Source organism: Cyanistes caeruleus, unplaced genomic scaffold, assembly GCF_971803275.1.
Source record: "Cyanistes caeruleus unplaced genomic scaffold, bCyaCae1.hap1.1 HAP1_SCAFFOLD_89, whole genome shotgun sequence".
NCBI lineage: Eukaryota > Metazoa > Chordata > Aves > Passeriformes > Paridae > Cyanistes > Cyanistes caeruleus.
The window spans coordinates 22,375-29,059 of NW_028255894.1; the positions used below are offsets into that span (position 1 = coordinate 22,375).

At 63.9% G+C, this 6,685-nt stretch overlaps 1 long non-coding RNA gene and 1 other non-coding gene across 2 annotated transcripts; one reads left to right on the top strand and one right to left on the bottom strand.

Annotated features, from left to right (window-relative positions):
• Positions 1-863: 863 nt before the first annotated feature.
• On the top strand, positions 864-5,095 carry LOC147646602 (uncharacterized). Its single transcript, XR_015281825.1, has 4 exons — positions 864-1,061; positions 4,180-4,240; positions 4,365-4,447; positions 4,938-5,095. It is a non-coding gene; the product is annotated as an uncharacterized LOC147646602 (long non-coding RNA).
• Positions 2,385-2,575, bottom strand: LOC147646603 (U2 spliceosomal RNA). Its single transcript, XR_015281834.1, has one exon. It is a non-coding gene; the product is annotated as a U2 spliceosomal RNA (small nuclear RNA).
• Positions 5,096-6,685: the final 1,590 nt, after the last annotated feature.

Sequence of the window (6,685 nt, forward strand, 5' to 3'; positions counted from 1 at the left end):
GAACTTCCAGAAGAACAAAGACTTAACAGAGCCATCAATATCGGATGTTCTACAAAAGTGGTGGGTACATATTAACCGGGACATGCAGGAGGCAGATGGGGAAGTCTGAACCTTCCAAGCACCTCCGCCAGTGGGGAAAGGGACAGGGACACGCGGCCGGGAAAATCAGGACAAAAACGAGGCCGCGTCCTCCAGCAGCTGGAGAGAGCGCACGGCAAATGCCCCACGGCCTCTCCCTTTGGGCAGCAATAAAGTCACTCTCACACCGCTCCTCGGGCTCCTTTGGCCACACAAACCTCTGGCGCCGGGAATTTTCCCGCCCAGCCCCGGGCACAGCGCAGCCACCTCCGGGCTACCGACACGAACCGGGACGAGCCAGCGCTGCTCCGGCACCGGCTCCTGCCGAGGCCCCAGCGGGAAGGAGACCGCGGGCAGCCGCTCCCGCAGCGCCCTCACGCCAGGGCCAACACGGGCCGGCCACGGCACAAGCCACCCGCCACAGCCCCCTGCCGCCCCCTCCCGGGCCCGCAGCGAGCCCCGAGCCCCCGCAGAACCGAGCGCGGCTCCCACCTGCGATGGCTGGGGCCGCCTCCGAGCTCCGCCGCCGCCTCACCGGGCTCCGGCCGCTGCCGCCGCTGCCGGGCCCGCACAGACGCTCCGGCAATGGCGGCTCTCCTGCCCCACGGCCGCCCTGGGGGCGCCAGCGGGGCCGGGCTTGTCCCCGCTCTGCCCAATCAGCGCGCGTCAGAGCCACGAGTGACGGCAGCAGCAGCCAATCGCAGCCAGCGGCGGGCTCTGCACACGGCACAGCCCCGCCCCGCGCTCTCAGGGCCCCCCGGGCTGTGTGAGGGGAAGGGCGGAGATGAGGAACAGGCCTGGAACGGGCCCGGCCCGAGCCGCCATTGAGCTCCCAACACAAACAAAGTTCTCCGCAGCTCCCGGCCCGTCTTTCCCTGCCCTGGGTGTTCGGTGGCTCCGGCTCAGCGGGAAGCCCTGGAGCCTCACTTCTCCCAGCGCTAATTAGGTGCCTCAGTGCATCGCTCGGATTTTCACCTAAAAAGGTAAACTGCCCCAAACCCCTGTGGATGAGTGGGGGAGGAGAGAGATTTCTGGCAGAAAACTCCAAAAACTCAGAGCAGGATCATGAGAAGTAAAGGAAGACCCTTAAAACCAGCTTCCCCCACCCCTCCCTCCTCCCAGCTGTGCCTCCTCCCCCGGCAGTGCAGGGACACAGGGAATGGGGCCATGGTCACTCCATCCCCGGGGCTTTTCCCGCTGCTCAGGGACAGGAGTCGTTCCCCTGCTGCACCCTGGGCTCTCTCCCACCGGAGACTTCTCCAGGAACTTCTCCAAGCTGAGTCCATCCCATGGGGAACAGCCCCTCACAGTGCTGCAGCATGGGTCACTCTGCCACGGGGTCAGTCCTTCCAGGACAGGCGGCTCCAGCGAGGGCCCCTCTGTCCACAGGTGTCCCCCGGGGCCACAGCCTCATCTCAGGCATTGCCCTGCTCCGGCATGGGCTTCTTCAGGGGCTACGGGTGGATCTCTGCATCCTCGTGGCCCTCTGCATCTGATACCTCCATCTTTGGATCCATCCAGGGATTGGATCTGCTGAACACAGAGGAAACTTCCAGAACCTTCTCTCAGAACCCAGCCCTGTAGAAAGCCCAGCTATCAAAAGCAGGCTGTGCAAACCTAATACAGCCCAAACAGTAGGGACACAGATAGCCAGCAGCTCAGGTGCACCCCAAAATGGGTATCCAGATGTGCAGGGGCTCAGGTGTGCCCAGAAATGCGGCCCCAGGTGTAGGAGTAAAAACGGGTTTGCAGTGAGATACTTCTTCAAGCCAGGCTGCGCTTGGGATAAGCACTTTATTATTTAGGTAGAGGGTGGAAGAGATCCATTTACGCTGACAGCCACAGCATAAACGTGCTCAAAGAGGGAGAGAGAAAGCGGAAAGGGGAGGCTGAGAGCATGAGGGCAGAAGGTAATTAAAGGGGTAGAGAGAGAGGGGCAAGAGGGGGTAAGAGAGCCTAAGAGGTTAAGAAGTAAAGAGAAGTTAAGTAAGAGAGCAAAGTTCTTGTTTGGCAGGAGAATGCAGGAGCGAGGCTGAGTGCCGATGGCAGGGCTGTGAGCGCGATAGAGCCGCGATAGAGCCGCGATAGAGCCGCGATAGAACGGCACTCGATGGCCACGGGCGATCGCTCGGAGCCCTTTGTGAGCGCGGCGGGGCCGGTGGGGGGCAGCGCTGGCGGTAGCGGGGATATCGCGATAGAGAAGGGTCCGGGGCTGAGCCGCAGCGCGGGGATGTCGCGATTGGAACCGGGCGGTCTCGACTCGAAAGAAAAGCTCAGTCTATTTTTAACCCATTAGGTGACCCCGAGCGGGGTGCACCGCTCCCGGAGGCTCTGCAATACCGGGACGATGCGCGGAGTGGAGGGAGCAAGCTCCGGGTCCAACTCCCGAACCCAAAAGTTTGTTTAATATGAAGTCCTCTCATCGAGGACGTATCAGATATTAAACTGATAAGAACAGATACTACACTTGATCTTAGCCAAAAGGCCGAGAAGCGATGCGGGAGTTCCCCCCCCGCACCGATCCCACCCGGATCTGCCTTTGAGCACCTCACGGCCACCCCCGCGCCGCCCCCGCAGCTGCTCCGGGCAATTCCCGGCCTCTTTCCGCGCCTCCTCCCGCATTTCCCTCTCGCGTTCCGCCCGGTCCGGCCCCACTGAACCCCGAAACCTCCCAGAAAACATTCTCCCAGCGTGCCTTTCGCGCACTTTGTCTCGATAAATCTGCATAACCCCGCCCCTCACCCCGGCAGCGCGGGAAGTTTCAAACGGGACAGCGGAAGCCTGGGAGAATTGGGGAAAATTCGGAATTTTTGGGAGTCTTGGCTACCCCTGGTGAGACCAGCGAGGATGAGGAGGCGGCGGGTCCTGCCGGGGGTCGCTCTGGGAGGTGTTACCTCGGCACACCTGCGCGGGTGTCTCCTGGAGGAGAGGAGGGGCTGGGTGGGAGCTGGGGGAGCACCTGGAGACACCCGGAGGCACCTGAAGGTACCTGGAGGCTCCCGGAGGCACCCGGAGGCACCTGTGGAGGTACCTGGAGGCACCTGGAGGCTCCCGGAGGCACCTGGAGGTTCCTGGAGGTACCCGGAGGCTCCCGGAGGCTCCCGGAGGCACCTGGAGGCTCCCGGAGGCACCTGAAGGTACCTGGAGGCTCCCGGAGGCACCTGGAGGCTCCCGGAGGCTCACGGAGGTACCCGGAGGCTCCTGGGCACGCGGCGCTGCTGAAGGAGGCGCTGAGGGAGCAAAGCCTTGTGCTGAAGCAGCAGCGGAGTGGGTGCGATCCTTTTCTACCCAATTTCATGTTCCCGGTACCCTCAGTTCCATCCCGGTTCTTCCCAAGTGCCTCCCCGATATATCCTCGTGACGCCGGCAAAAAGAGCGGGCAGTGAGAGGAGAAAGAGTTTGAACACAGGCAGAAACCTTCCTTCCATAAGTGCCTGTTTAAATGGAGGAGGAACCCCCTTCACGGGCGATTCTCAGAGCTTCAATCGCGCATTTTTCATTACTTCTCCGATTAACGGGAAAACACCATTTCCCTTCATTTTCGCTTCAGAGAACAGAAAGGCGCGGGGCCGGGAGGGCTGATAGAGGCACCGGCCCTGGCAGGGACCCCGCCGGGGATCGCGGAGCTCCCGGGCCGTACCCGCCGCCCTCACCGGGGCCGCCATCGCTCCCTGAGGGAGGCGCCGCCATGAGGGGAGGGCGGGGCCGGTATCGGTGACCACGCCCATTGTGGGCGGGGCAGGCGCCGCCCCCGGCAGCGGCGCGGGGATGGCGGCGGAGGAGCCTCAGCAGCCGCAGCCGGAGCCGCTCGGCTGGACGGTACCGACGGAGCCCCCTCACACATCCCCATCCCGCCACCCGCGGGATGCGGTCCCCCGGTTCTCCCACGCGCCGCGGCCTCGCTCCTCGCGGGAGGGCCTCGATCATCCCGGCAGCGCCTGGACCGACCCCAGTTCCCCGGACCCACCGCCGGAATCCCCCAAAACCGCCCCGATCCCTCCGCGCCTTCCCCGCCCTCTCCCCTCAGGACCCTCTCGGGGGGACCCCGGTGGGCCGGGGAGCCGCTCGGGACGCCCCCGGTGACCCCCGGTGTCCCCCCAGCCGTGAACTGCCTGGCCTACGACGAGTGACCATGGCGCAGCAGGACTGGATCCAGCAGGAGGTGGGGAAACCCCCGCCCCAAATCCTTCCCTGGAGCCCCTCCGGCCGCGCCCCGCGGGGGTCCCGAAGCCCCCCGAGGCCGTGACCCCCCCCCCGTGGCTTGCCCCCTGCACCCCAAATCGCAGTGCAGAACCCGCTGGTCTCGGAGCGCCTGGAGCTCTACAGGGAGTACGCCGAGGATGACCACGTGTACCAGGAGAAGATCAAGGTGCGGCACTGGGGGGCACCGGAACATACTGGGGGGACACTGGGATAGCAGTAGGGGACTGGGAACTGCTCTGGGACACTGGAATGGGGCTGGGCGAGGCACTGGGACACACTGGGAGATACTGGGAAGCACTGGGACATACTGGGAACAGCACTGGGGTCAGATTCGGAGCTGCTCTGGGACACTGGGACGGGCCTGGGAGGAGCTGGGACACACACTGTGGAACTGGTGGTGGCAGTGGGACATACTGGGAACAGCACCAGGGTGGGACTGGGAGCTGCTTTGGAACCTGGGACGGGGATGGACACAGCCCAGGGATACTGGGAGGTGCTGGGAACAGCACCAGTATAGGACTGGGAGGCACTGGGACACCAGGCCAGGGCTGGTTGTAGCTGGGCTGTCCTGGGGCTGTACTGGGGCTGTACTGGGGTTGTCCTGGGGCTGTCCCCGTGCCTCCCCCCAGTGTCCCCACGGACCCTGCCACCCCCAGGATCCGCTGCAGAAATATTCCTACATCTGCAAGAGGCGGCTGGACGGGAACTGCTTCTACTGCACCTGAAGGTACTGCTGGGGGACAGGCAAGAGCTGCAGCGGTGCGGACCCCCAGGGACCCCCAGAAACAGCCCCAGGGACCCCGAAGAAACACCCCCAGAGACCTCCCAAAAACAGCCCCGGAGACCCCCAAAATACTCCCAGAGACCCCCAAAAATACTCCCAGAGACCTCCAGAAACACCCCAGGGACCCCAAAAATACCCCCAGGGACCCAAAAACACTCTGAGAGCCCCAAAACTCCCAGAGAGCGCCCAAAACACCCAGAGACTCCCTAAAGTCCCTAGAGACACACCCCCCCCCCAACTACCCGGAGACCTCCCCCAAAAGCCCCAGCCTCCAAAACACCTTGAGAACCCCCCCCCCCCCCCAAACCCCCCTGAGCCCCCCCCCAATCCACCCAGAAATTGCTCCCGAGCCCCCCTGGGCTGTTCCCACCATCCTCTGGTTCCCTCCTGGTGCCTTCAAGCCCCCTCCCCAGAGCCCTTGGGGAGCCCCCCGATGCCCCCCCAAATTAAAGGAGGTGTCAGCGCGGAGCAAGGAGGAGCTGGTGGCCCAGGGCTTCACCGAGTTCACCACTGGGGACTTCCACAACACAATGGGGCTCGGGAAGCGGCTTTGGCATGTTTAGAGGGCTCTAGGGGGGTCTGCAGGGGTCAGGAACCCCCCAAACCCCTCAGAGACACTTCAAGCACCCTCCCAGTTGCCCCAACCCACCCAGGATCCCTGTAACCTCCTCCCAATCCTTTCCCAGCCTCCTCAGGATCCACCAAAAATCCCTCCTCTTCCTCTCAGGATCCCACAGCCCCCTCCCAGTTGCCCCCCACTGCCCCAGGACCCCCAAACCCTCTCCCAGTCCCTTCCCAGTCCCACCAGGACTCACCAAGACCCCTCCCAGACTCTTCCAAGCACAAAGAACCTCATCCGAGCCCTTGCTTTTCCAGCCCGTCCTGACTCACTCAGATCCCTCACAGTTACATCCAGCACCCCCAAAATCCCTTCAGGCTTCCACCAGGATCCCCGGAACCCCATCCCACCCTCAACATCCTTCAAACCCCTTCTCAGCCATCCTAGGCACCTGACTCCCTCTCCCAGTTTAAACCAGTCGCTCTCAAACTCCCTCCCAGTTACTCTCAGCACTCTCCAAGCCCCCCCAGTGCCTCCCCCGCTGCCCCCGGCGCTGTGGGGGCCGGGCCGTGCCCCAGTGCCGGCTCAGGGGGTGCTCCAGGCTGCCGTGCTCCACCTGGCAGCTGGAGCTGAGCCCGCATTGCCGGGGGCGGTTTCCAGCAGCACCAGGAGCTGCTGGCTCCAGTCCCCGCTGGGGAGCACGGCAGTGGCCAGCACGTGGCCCGAGAGCTGCTGCTGGCCCTGGGAGCAGCTCAGCTGGATGTGGGCAGGGGAGAAATCCATCCCGGAGCAGAGCAGGCGGCCGGGGCCGGGCTGGGAGTTAAAGGGCACCAGGGAGATGGAAACGCTGGGGGCACTGGGAGAGAGCGGAGACACACTGGGATCAGCTTGGGGGGGACAATGGGAGAGAGAGGAGAGGAGTGGTTTGGCATTGAGAGGGACTGGGAATGGACTGGGAGAGAGTGGGAATGGACTGGGAGAGAGTGGGAATGGACTGGCTGGGACTGGGGTGGCGCTGAAAGAGATGGGAGTGGATGCGGGGGCACTGGATAAGAGGGTGG